The sequence below is a fragment of the Cupressus sempervirens genome, chromosome 10, assembly GCF_028749045.1.
Source record: "Cupressus sempervirens isolate cs-2001-9-10 chromosome 10, ASM2874904v1, whole genome shotgun sequence".
Taxonomy (NCBI): Eukaryota; Viridiplantae; Streptophyta; class Pinopsida; order Cupressales; family Cupressaceae; genus Cupressus; species Cupressus sempervirens.
Genome location: NC_143127.1, coordinates 637,539,645 through 637,544,940, shown reverse-complemented (window position 1 = coordinate 637,544,940; position 5,296 = coordinate 637,539,645).

Sequence of the window (5,296 nt, the reverse complement as noted above, 5' to 3'; positions counted from 1 at the left end):
AGACATTCAGATGAAATTGTTTGTTCAAACTTTAGAGGATGATGCTAGGGACTGGTTTTCATTCCTACCAGCATGTTCAATTTCATCCTGTGATGAATTAATGTTAGCCTTCATGATGCAGTTCGGGGAAAGAGTAAGCATCTCTGATTATTTTGATAAGTTTTTGAAAATTCAAATCAGGAATGGTGAGTTAGTTCCTAAATTTAATATCAGATTTGCAAAGATTTTAAATGAAATTCTTGAAAGCTACAAACCAGATGATCAAATATGTTTAGTGGTTTATCTCGGTGCATTTGATAAGAAGATGAGCTATTTGTTGAGGGTTAAAGAACCTAGAACTTTGCATCAGGCATTCATGATAGCAATAGAGATTGAGAATAACCTAAAATATGGCTTAACCTAGAGTCACTTCTCTAGAAATGTTTGCCAGAAAGATGAGGTGCGAAGAACAAATCAATGTCATATAGAATATTTAATTTTAGATCAGAAAATAAGCACTCCTATTGTTGTAAATAGTTTTGTTGAAGATTCAGAAATAAAAACATGTGAACATGAAATCTCTTTGTTGCAAAGAAGAAATGATTTCGTTCGTGCTGAATTGAATGCACATGTTTATGGTATTACAATAGTGAATGATAGAATTGATTCACTTGATGAGTTATCCAGGCAAGATATAAATCCAGTCATTCATTTTCCCATTGATGATTTGCATTGTGTTGAAAACATAACAAATCAGGAAGAGGAATGGTATTTATCCTAGTATGAGGATAAAGGACCTGGAAGTGATGTATCAAGTGATAAAGATGAAGTTGTTGATCTGACATATTGTGAAGAAGCATCATGTGAAGAGAATGGCGAGACTTTTTCCTCAAGTCAAGAAGAGGATTGTGATAGTACATATGCGTCTTCATGTGAATCAGATGCTAATTGGGAAGAAGAAAGTACTGATGAAAGTGAGTGCTCGTATCTTAGTAAAGGTATGAATTGTTTTCTTAAATTTGAAAGTGAGTGTCCATTTCAGAGTTGTGTAAATTAGTTTGAGATTGAAATTTATGAAGAAAATGTGTCTACACAATATGAAGACAAAGAGGTCATCCATAGAGACATATTACCTAATTGTGTAGAAGAGTGTCTTGAGGATGAGTGTAGTGATGATCAGTACTTGATTGATCTTGAGATTAATGCATCAGCACCTATTGGTAAGATAAATGATGATTTTCTTGCAAGACATTGTAATCACCTATATGGAGACAATGAAAGTAACTTTGATTTGTATTCTACATGCTTCATTGATAGAGTGGATGTTGAGTCTTCATATGATTCTAATTTTTCTTCTTCATATGCTGAAAATGTCCATGATAGTGATGTTAGAAATAGATTTAAAGTTTTCACTAATCTGTTATATGGTGAGGAGTTTGATGTTGATCAGCACACCACTTGTCCTAATGTCTACGAAGGCTCTTTGCAAGGAATTATCAATCCTCTTTTTGAAGAACACATGGACAATTCAGATTTAGTTGAGAATGAGTTTGATGATGATACCTTGTCTTACTGCTATAAGAGATCAGAATGTTCTTCTTTCGAGTTTGATAGTGAAACTAATGATTATGTTGCATCTGAGGAGTTAAATGACAAGGTGTTTGACGAAGTTGTTTTTGAAAATTAGTATGCACCTTGCAATGAGATTTATGATGAACTCTCTGATGTGAAGACTAATCTATTTGCTGATTGTGAAGAACCATTTGAAGATTATGGATTAGTTTCAGATTCTAATATGGATGACATATGTGAATATCAGTCAGATTGTTCATTTGATTCCTATCCGATTATGCAAAGGGATACACATTTTGAAGGTATGAGTGGTCTTTTTCCCCAAGTTGAATATGAAGCCTTCATATTCGAAAATGATAGCATGTATGAGTCATTAAATGAAGAGAGTTTTTAGTTTCAGTCTAATATGTTTAAGCATGCTGATCAGTATCTTCATAATGAGCTAACGGTTGAAGATCAAGTAAGTTTTTATATGCATTATGAAAGTAAGAGTGATAATTTTGTTTTGCCGAGTGATTTGTTATATGATGATAATATGATTGGTGAAACTAATAGGAGAAGAAAATTCAGTTTGCCGCATGAAATTTCAGATGAGAATCATGTTTATGATAGAGGTAAACAATTTTGCTAAAGTTTGGTGGCCCGGGGCCATCATGTATACATAATCTTGGTAGTTGTAGTTGTTTCCTTGCTTTCAATAAGCTATTCGAGAGAAGTTTTGAAGTTTTTGGGAATGGTCTACTTCCTCCAAAGATTTGAATCCTTGTCATGCCCGCAAGGGACATGCATCCCTAGAAAGAGCCACTGTTGGCGCTAAAAATTGCATGGTCAATTTTCAGCACTACTAAAAAAATCAAGCCCTTAAACGCTTTTAAAATGCATATGTGCCTGGTTGTACCTGGCTATCCATTTGAGACCCCTAAGGTGTTTAATGCTTCTAGCACCTTTCATTCAGCATGTCTAAGTGTTTCATGAAGTTAAATTGAGTTTCTGAGTCATTTGACGAAGTCCTATTTCAAGCATTTGTCAAATTTGCAAGTCTGTCCTAGTGTCAAACAATGACAGGAGGCTATGTTTGCCATTGAATATCTCACACCCAGAAATGTGTCATGACTTGCCACTTTGAGATTATCTAGTTTCCATACCCAAGAACCTAAGTTTCAAATTTTGAGTCATTTCGAGTTCATCTGACTAGGTTTTTAATCCCTCGAAGTTAGTCAGTTACTATTTTCATGCTTTTGCACTTTGCACCTAATTCTAGGAAGCCCTGTTTGATGTGCTATAACTTTGACCCAGTTGATCCAAGTGTGAAAATTCTTATTGCGTTGTATTTTAAACATTAGAGACTTGTTATGTTTTAGTTTTTGAGTCTTGACGAATCTATTTGATCAGTTTTCAAATGTGATTCCAAATGGAATTTCTAAAATTTTACTGGTGTCAGTACTTGCAGATTTATCAGTACCCTTGTTCATGGCGTTATAACTTGAAATTCATGATTTCGAAGATTGAATGGATTGTACCATTGTATTTTCCTCTAAAGATACTCCAAGCGTGTCAATTTTCAAGTCATGACGAATCCATATGCACACTTTTCCAGGTCAATTCCATTCACAAAAAATGCTTTTTGTCAGCATGACCAATTACAAAATTCTGAGTAGCCTACTTTGAACGTCCGCCATTTGTGCCATATTTTTTGTCATGAGCCTAAATCGTAGATCCGTAATGTCCTCATGATAGAGAACTAATGTCTCAATTTTCGTTTCCCCATGTGCTATAACTTTGACCCAGTTGATCCAAATGTGAAAATTCTTATTGCGTTGTATTGTAAACGTCAGAGACTTGTTATGTTTCAGTTTTTGAGTCTTGACGAATCTGTTTGATTAGTTTTCAAATGCGATTCCAAATGGAATTTCTAAAATTTTACTAGTGTCAGCACTTGCAGATTTATCAGTTCCCCTGTTCGTGGCGTTATAACTTGAAATTCATGATTGCCAAGATCAAATGGATTGCACCATTGTATTTTCCTCTAAAGATACTCCAAGTGTGTCACTTTGCAAGTCATGAGGAATCCATATGCACAGTTTTCTAGGTCAATTCCATTCACAAAAAATGCTTTCTGTCAGCATGACCAGTTACAAAATTCTGAGTAGCCTACTTTGAACGTCTGACATTTGCGCCCAATTTTTCATCATGAGCCTAAATCATAGATCTATAATGTCCTCATGATAGAGAACTAATGTCTCAATTTTTGTTTCCCCATGTGCTCATTTGCCCATTTTTCAAGGCCAAATCCGAACCTAGTTTGTTGTTTTCTAACATGTTTACTTGCAGGTATTTTTGAGAAGGCAATTTTGACAGTTGATATCTTTTGCCCCTAAATTCATCATGAGACGAGTTTTGACATGTTGCAAGAGTGCGAAGCAAAGAATCAGTGGGTTAGGTTTTAGAGCCTGTCCAGTTGTCCAAGTCAATTTTTAAAGCCAGGCAACAGGCCTCCTGACACAAATTTCGCAGTGGTGCAGAATTGATTTAAAATGAGTTTTAATGATCAATAAGTAGTCAAAGTGGATTCCTTTCAGTTTAAGGAGGTTGATGGATCAGTTTGAATTGTTAGTTGTTTAGAAACAAAAAAAAATTTAGCTGGACCCACTTTGGGGTCCGACTGATTCCAGCAGGCTGATGAGGATTGTGTGCAGTTTGAAAGAAAAGTAAATAAAGGAAAATAGAATATCGAGAGTTGAAGAAATGTTTTCATTTCATGTAGATTCTATGTTTCCTATCCACCTAGACAGAGGCAATAGCTTGCTTCACACTTGATGGGGATGCCAACTCATGTTTAAGATATTGACTTGCAAATTGGAACCCAATGTAATCACATTGATCTGCATGTAACTCTAATAACAGATTGTCTACATTCCATATGATGAAGTATCCCATTTTTTGTTTTAATATTGAGTGCTCCAAGTTTTGGGAAGGAGCCATTGACCACAAGGAGCTCACATTGATGAAACACATGTGGGAGACTATGGAAGGCAGTGATAAGACAAATGAGCAGACTAGTAAAAAACAAAAACGAAGAAACTTATCTATAAGATCGCCATATAGAAAAAACTAATGTCAATTATCATGGAAACTCCCATGCAATCTAGAAGTTGTAGCTAAGGCTAGGAAGAAAAGAGAATTCACAATGAGTGAAGCGCCAAGAAAAGAGGAAGATGTCCATGGGTTTGAGTAGGGGACGCTGTTAGAGAAACTGCTAATCCAAGGAAGACACTAGCTCCATGCAATTAGGGACATTCAATGAGCATAAAAAGAAAAGGAACACCCATTTTAAAAGGGCAGAGCAAGGATTCCACGCAAATCACAAAGACTGCGTAGTTTGAAGAGGGAGATCATGCCAATAAACATGAACCTCACGTATTGAGTTGAAACCGCAATTGAAAGTATAAAGGATGTCCACAGTCTGTAGAGGGACCTTGTTCTAGAGGTCAAGGAAGAGGTAACTAGAATGCTAATGCCCCCTTTAATAGAGGTGATATTAAAGGAGGTGTCAGAAACTGGAATCCACAAGCTCATGGACCTGGTGCAAATAATTATTTTATGTCTTTTAAGCATTAGGCTGTTGGGGTTCCCCCTGCAACATTTCACAATATGGGGCAACAACATCATGGACCATCCTTATTTAGAGGATTAAGGCCACCCACAGAAATGAACCATGGTAGAGTTCCATACCATATGTGGGAAC